The 8,293-nt window shown below is 34.1% G+C and overlaps 1 long non-coding RNA gene across 1 annotated transcript; it reads left to right on the top strand.

The window, feature by feature from the left end:
* The first annotated feature begins 1,658 nt into the window (after positions 1-1,658).
* LOC133203047 (uncharacterized) lies at positions 1,659-2,464 on the top strand. The gene is made up of 2 exons (XR_009723330.1): positions 1,659-1,801; positions 2,265-2,464. It is a non-coding gene; the product is annotated as an uncharacterized LOC133203047 (long non-coding RNA).
* Positions 2,465-8,293: the final 5,829 nt, after the last annotated feature.

Genomic DNA, 8,293 nt, shown 5'->3' with positions numbered 1-8,293 from the left:
TATAAAAAAAAAAATCTCTGACGTTTCTCTACACATTTGCAGTATCTACAAAATGCATAAAAACATTTCAAGTACTTTATCGATAAGCAATATTTATGAGAAAGTTAAATACCGAAATAACGTAGTTTATCACCTAAAACCGGAAGTTGACGTTTCCGTTTCCGGTGGAATCTAACCTATTTCAAAACAGCGAAAGAGATGCAATTAAGTGATGCAAACTTTAATTTAAAAAAGAAAAGTTAAAATTTTTGATTTCTTTGATCACTTCCTGAAACGACCGGAAGTTACGACGGACGCGTTTAACCAAAATGGTTTTGCCTTCTCCTCAAGGTCTGCTACATGTACTGATAAAAATTTGGTGTTTTAATCTTTTACCTGTTTTTGAGATCTCGCTCAGACAATTTTTCATTTTGAGGACAGAAAAACACGCGACCGGAAGTGAATTTTTGAAAGATATTTGAGGTTACTTTAGACCTTTGCAGTCTGAATAACATATTTAAAATTCATTTCAAATACATTATCTATAAGGAAAATTTATAGGAAAGTAAAATACTTAAATTTTGTAGTTTTTCTGTTATAACCGGAAGTTGTCGTTTTTCTTTCCGGTGGGACCAACATCTTTCGAATCTGTGAAAAGGATGCAATAAAGTGATGTAATTTTTAAATAAAAAAAGAAAAGTTGAAATTTTCGATTTCTTTGATCACTTCCTATGACGACCGGAAGTGACGGCTGACGCTCTGAACCCAAGTGGTTTTGGCTACATCTTAAGGTCTGTTGCTCATATAAGTCTGGTGTCTTAATCTCTTACCGTTTCCGAGATCTTGCTCAGACAACTTCTCATTTTGAGGAAAAAAAAAAACACGCGACCGGAAGCGAGTTTTTGAAAGATATTTGAGGTTACTCTAGACATTTGCTGTCTGAATAACATATTTTAAAATCATTCCAAATACTTTTTCTACAAAAGATATTAATGGGAAAGAAAAATACTCAAATTATGTAGTTTTTCTCTTATAACCGGAAGTTGACGTTTCTGTTTCCGGTGGGACCAACATATTTCAAAACTACAAAAGAGATGCAATAATGTGATGTAAGAATTGATTTAAAAAAGTAAAGTTGAAATTCAACGATTTCTTTGATCACTTCCGTAAGCGACCGGAAGTGCCGACGACGAACGAAAAGGTGCCCTCTCCAATCTAGAAATCATGTTCTATCATCTCTTACAAGTCTCCGTTGGAGACGGAAGACCTTAATGAGAAGTTTTGAACAAACATTACAACATTCGTGTATGTAAATTGGGGGTAAAAACTGGTTATCGGTAATGGCTATCGCCTTAATTTTCAATGACATAAAACAAGATTTAGAATGCAGGTAAATAATACTAGTATGTGTCTGTACATATGATATAGCATATAGAACTTGTACTGAATGTTGATTAGTTAAATCTTGAATGGCTGATATGTTGGTTGTTTTTGATGAAATTTAGATTATTTGTATGTAAACTGAGTGTACATGCAATATGAAATTATTCATAAGGTATTAAACATGATTAAAGCATGTGTATGCAATGCAACATATGATGAACTCATATTGACTTGTATGGATATAGCTTAACATGTATGTGCATTGTTTTTTTAGGGTCCTCTTCTGCAGATGCCATGAGATGATCTGTCTGTCCATCTGATATCACTTGTCCTGAGTATATTTTTTCTCCTCTTAGCCCAATCTCACTCAAATTTAACTCATAGAGTGCCTGTGGATGGAGGGTAAAAAGTGACCTTGGACCAATTATCAAGGTCAAAGGTCAGTATCAAAACACACTATATATCTTTATTTAAAGTCCTTGTCCAGAGCATAATTTTTCTCCCTTGGTATGATCTTGCTTGTGTGCCATGGGATGAAGAGTTTTTAGTGATCTTTAACAAAATTTCTAGGTCAAATGTCAATAAGAAAAAAAAAGATTCGTAATATCCTTGTCCAGAGCACATTTCTCTTCAATTCACTCATACTGAAAGCAGTGTTCTACATGTACGAGATGGTCATATTCTCAATCTTACCTGCTTTAATATTAATCTGGCTTAAAACCTTACTATGTAATGTTCATTATTTGGATTTCATGTCGTTAAATTTAAAGACTTAAACTAATTATAATCACTGATATTGGTATACATTAAAGCACATTGAGTGATCTTGTAAGATTTCTAAATAATATTCAAGCATACAATTCTTACATCAAAAAATAATTTTATATGAAAATATATTGCAGATCGCAGATGATGTGAAGAAAATACAAAGGAAGCTGATGTTGAAAGAAGTATAGAGTATTTAAAGAAGTTTTTATGAATGGACTTAGATGTGAAAGACTACTTCATTGTGTACCAAGATATATGATTTTATTTATTTTGATATCATTTTCAAATAATGTTTTTGCACATCAAATGAATTATTAAACATATGATTTGATAATGCTTTTTCCTTTTTATACATTTTCTTGATAGATTTTGAAAAAAAAACACAGTTTACCAAGGAAATTAATAATATATATTTTGATTTAAACCTGCTGTTCTCTTTTCACATTCTAGATAAGAAAGACTAACCATGGAAAATACAGGGATCCTTGAGCTTCCAGTTGCTTGTCAATCATTTTTCGAAATTGAAATGCTCAACCTACCCTGTAGTTTCCATGGTATGGAAACTATTACACCACAATTACACATTGCTTCCCGTCTCAGAAAAATAAGGGAATCTTGATGTTTCCCTGTAATTTCCTTTTATGAGACACCAGATAATTCCGCCAAGTTTCCATCACACGGAAACCGCTACGCTCCAATTCCATATAGTTTCCTGAGTCATGGAAACTTGAGGAATCACGAGGTTTCCTCTAGTTTCCGTTCATGGGAAATCTGAGGATTCCATCAAGTTTCCATTCCATGGAAATCACTACGCTCCGATTCCACATAGTTTCCTAATTATGGAAACCAGTGGAATCTTCAGGTTTCCCATTACGGGAAACTACATGGAGGCTCAGGAAACTTCAGGTTTCCTGAGGTTTCCGTGGTTCGGGATACCTTATGGAATCGGAGCGTAGAAGTTTCCGTGGTACGGAAACTTGACGGAATAACCTGGCATCCGCTGCGGAAACCACTAGGAAACATGATGTAAACATGAGGTTTCCATGTGGTTTCCATATAGTTTCCCAAGACGGGAAACTGCTTATTTCACCCAGTGTATATTTTATTGGATAATTATGATCGTTGCTTTGTTGCCTATTTTATTGTACTATTTTGTGCCGACCGTCAACATTTGGATCAGACTTTTCTTTTACTGGACTGCCCATCTTTGTCCATCGTTTCCCATTATAGAGAGACTTTTCAAAAAGAGATTAGGAGACTCGGATGAAAATCCAATCGGCCTTCCATGGAGAAAACGTTTATTTGAATTCTTCATCGTAAGCATGTGTCTGCTAACCCTTTCCTCATTCCTTTTCCTTGCAGTTGAGTGTATATCCTTCGTAGTAGAAATCATAGTTTACACCACAGTTGGTATTATATTGAACACTGAAGTGACTTTAAAGTATGTTTCACTCTTTCTGATGTTAACATTGTATACACGTGACACTTTTGGAGAAGTGACTCGGGTTTATGCGAAATTCAACGAATCACTAATCAACGCAGTGCGAAAAATTGAAGAAAAGCAAGTTGAGGACTTTGGAATATGTGATAAGAACGTGGCTCTTGCAGCTAAAGATATGGGGGACATAAATGAAACCACCCCTGAAGTGAAAATAAGGGAAGAGAATCTGAGATGGAGAATTCATAATGTGTTCATATTTATCGACAAGAAAAGGAACGCCTTTCGAATCTCTAAAAATTTCTTCTTCAACACAATTCACATGAATGTTGACGGGTGTCCAGGATACCTGTTTCCAAACTTCTTAATAGCCATTCGCCGACTTCTTCTAATAGCGCTCTTTTTGATGTTTGTGTTCCTAGTCGTCAGTGCGTTTGGAGACCAGTACGAAGTCTGCGGTGTAAGTCAGATGCTGGCTACACTGGTAGGTGGATTTCTGCCGTGGATAATAAGTAACGTCCTTTTCCAAACAAGTGCCAATTCGAATGTTATAGACACAGATTCTGTTACGTTTTCCACGTTTAAACGTTTCCTATATGAAGAAGTTAGCAACTTTGAACAGTCATGGTCAGTTATGGACTTTGATTGTGAACCCGAAGATCTCACAAAATGTGAAAAGAAGACGAGTCGAGACTGTGATATTGTGATTGTGTACAAAACCCCAAGGCATTCCGAAATTCAAGAGCCATCAGAAACAGATCCCATGAAAGCATCTCCAGAAGACAATGGTCACGTGTGAACTATTGTTAAACATGATAGTATCAATCGACATATTCTTTTTTTTTTAAATCATAGTCAGTTGTTAACATTCATGCACTACTTTATTATTTTCATGATTGCAGTTTCTGTATGCTTTAGGTTTGTCAACTTTATAAGGGATATGTCATTGATCAAATCCAAAAAATAAAATATTTTTACTTTCAAAAATGTTTGATCTCTTTTGACCGTTTCAGGGACAATGTGTAGTCAATGTTTCAAAGGATGTCAAAGGTTTCTACTTGGGAAATGGACTGCAGTCAATATCATTGAAATGGGAGACAAAAATCAAGGTTTTTGGCTTGCTATTGAAAATCCATTTGGGTGGTGTATAGACTGACATCCTGATCTATTCATACATAATATTTGAAGATTGAAAAAGTATTGGACTAAAAAGAGTTTAACGGGTATCATCTAGCAATTTTAGTCAAATATCGACAGGTGTTTAGGTACATGACCCCCCCCCCCCCCCGCCCGGCCCCGGGCTCTCCTTACGCCAAGGATTCTTCGACTATTTAAAATATAATATTTTCTGTGACATATTTACAAAGTATTACAATTGAAAAATCCAAAATATAATCTTAAGCTAACCTCTCATAAAAAATCACACGGATACTAAAAGAGTTGTCTTTTAGTATCAGTGAGTGTGAATTTTTATAAAAGGTTAGTTTAAGGTTAAATTTGGGATTTTTTTTAATTTTTAAATTGAATACTTTGTAAATGTGTCAAAGAAAAATATTTTAAGAAAAAAGTAGAAGAATCCTTGAGGTACGGAGGGGGGGGGGGTCCTGTCCCCAAGCACCTGTGCAAATATAAAGGTAATTTCAATGGTGACACTTAAACCATCTCATATATTAATTCCTGTATTCATACTAGTCTGGTTCCCTTTCAATGCTCTGCCTGGCATGAGACAGGCTGGTATATATACAAAGTATTCATAATTTTTTACTTTGTCCCAAGCAAAGGAGTCTGAAGTTTTTATTGTGGAAAAAAAAGAAAGAAAAAATAATTCTACCCTCTACTAAAAGAACACCAGGATGGCAATGCGTTTTTGGGTGACCCACATGGGCACTTCTTTCGTATACAGGGCACCCCCGCTTTCACTTTCATAAGGTACATGTACATAACTCAACTCAATTTCAGACACCCCCTTAAAAATCGTATTTTACTGATTAGCCTACTCTATCAAGACATAGTTCCCTTCGAAAGACTTTTCTTTTATAATAAATCGCTATTAAATATCCTTCGTCTAACCTCCTTATTGTAAATCATTGATTTATTCCTCGAAAATTGCCTCAACACATTTTAATTTAAGGTCGACTTTACAGTAGCCTGGTAACCTGCCTCATCCTTGCCAAGTGTCGCGGAGTATACGAAGCATAACAGGGACAAAAACCGGGCTAACTTTACAATATAAATTATCTGCCGGTAAGGGTTGTAGTGTACTATAAAACCAGAGACTTCCGAGCTATTCATTCTGAAGCCTACATATGGTGATCCACCTTAAAAATATGTCTGGGTTTAGCTCGGGAAGTTTCGTGACTAATTCAGCAACCGGAGTGTTGCCACCCTAGTATATTTTTTAACAGTGGGTGGAACATTTCTTCCATTTTTTTTTACGATAAAAACTTAAATTTCTTGTGGTCCCAAGTACACCCACACAGAAATGAGCTGCTTACAGGTATGTACATGCTCTGTTTGATGTACCAATTATAATTATACCTGTACAAATTTTCATTAAATTACTGAATGTTGTTCACAAGATAAATAAAAGTACAATTAAAAGTTTCAGCAAGTGTAAGCATTTTAGCTAAAGCTGTATCTATGTAGGTATAATCTTTAATGCCAAATTACAAGTATGTGCATACATTGTAATGATATTGAATTTGTACTTTTTAACATGCATTCTAGTGAAATAAAACTTGTACTTATATATACTTTTTTAACATGCATGTACTGTTGCTATTTATTATAAACACAAGGTTTTGTAATTACTGTGGGACAGCGCATTTATTTCAAGAATGTTAGCTTGCTGTACGACCCTTTCACTTTTGAATAAAATATTTATGACAAAAATTCACATAAACATAATTTCTAATTTCAAGGATCGCTAATCTCCCCTTTCATTTCTCGACCTTGGTTCAACTGGGAAAACTGACCGAACTTTAAATAAATAAATATTAATTAGCATCCACAAACTTATTTATCCGTGTAGTTAATAACTAATTACTTTTCACTCTAACGTGAATTTTCGGTCCAAAAATTTCCATACATTTCGATGGGGTAATCATGCGCCCTCTACCTTTTTTCTAAATATTCTTTGTCCTTACTAAAACTTCCTCTTATTACTTGTATAGTACTTCTTTTTATTGTGTTTAAACCTAATTACTCTGCTCTAAATAATTTGTGCATCTTTTAACATAAAATATTACATCGAGATTAAAATTTAAGGGATTGGGAAATTAAAATCCTCTCGATGTTTATGTCAAAATAATCTACAAGATACATGCAAGTTTGAAAAGGTACTTTTCAAAATTTTTTGTAAGTTCACTATATGGTTCTTCTATTTTCCTTTTGTAGCGGTTGTAATGGTATCCTTTTCATGGCTACAGATAGAAGTTATCCCCAACTTACTGTAACAAATAATGTTAAACATTTGTTCCGTTAAAATAAACAAGGGCACCGCAAAGCGAAGCATCCCCTTGCAAAAGAGCACATTGATCCCGATATTATGACGAACTTCCGTTACGCATGCATGTGCTCACTTACTTACCCCCTCCCCCCCCCCACACACACACACACACACACGCACGTTACTATATCCCTTCCAACTTCGTTGCGAGGGGATAATAAACGTATTGAAATGGAACTTTCTAGACTTTTAATTGACGTTATTCTTTTAATGAACGTGAGAAGTGATACGTTTAATTTCTATTTTCTTCATATTTATGAATAATATTATGCGACTTTAGATATGATAATCAATGAATTGCTTAAGATAACTTAACTATACTTTGGGTCTGGAAATGATCCTACCTTGCCCAAAAGGAACAAAGGAACACATGACAATGTGTTGGACAGTCTCAGTTAACAAATTGAGATAGAACAATTGACAAATTATTACAATTTGAGCATTACAGGTGTTTAAGAAATAGAGGATATTCAATGTTTTGTAGTTGGATAATGGATATGGAGTTTATTTCACGAGTGGGACAGGATTTTTTTAATATTTTCACAAGTGCGAAGCACGAGTGAAAATATAAAAAAAAAATAATTCCCGTCTCACGAGTGAAACAAATTTCATATCCAACTACAAAACATTGAATTTTCTGTTTATTACATATTCTTTGATTTTCCCTTTGCCTCTGTCTTTTCTTAACACAGTATCATAGGCTGTGACATTCATAGTTTAGCAGTTGAGACGTCATAGCTTAGAAGTTGTGAGATTGAAAACATTGTAACACGGATTTTAGCAACATATTTGGGAAGAAATTGGCAATTTTAGTCTTCATCAAGATGATTTATTTACATGTACTATCTCTATTTTATTACAGACCAGAAATTATTTTTTACTTACTTTGATATCCTTTCACACTGTGAGAGAATATAACTTTTATTCAATAAATAAATCACAGTAATTAGTAAATTTCACTGATGAAAATGTAATAATTAGAGGTCTTTTTAAAATACTCAATATGGAATCTAGACAAGAGAAAATTATCTATTATCTTCTTGGAATTAAAGTCTCTTCCACTTTCCAAAGAAATGATAAACTATGTTAATAAACCCAACACATGGAATGAAATAAATTCTGTATTAAAACAATGACAACAAAGAAAATAACTCACTCACATTTGTAAAATAACAGTGGATAAAAAAAACTGAAACAACCAAAGTCGAACAATTTAA

This window comes from Saccostrea echinata, unplaced genomic scaffold, assembly GCF_033153115.1.
Source record: "Saccostrea echinata isolate AGI-Se365-2 ecotype Australia unplaced genomic scaffold, CSIRO_AGI_Sech_v1 ptg000047l, whole genome shotgun sequence".
NCBI lineage: Eukaryota > Metazoa > Mollusca > Bivalvia > Ostreida > Ostreidae > Saccostrea > Saccostrea echinata.
The sequence above is the reverse complement of the archived record's forward strand: the minus strand, read 5'-3'. Positions and strand labels throughout refer to the sequence as shown.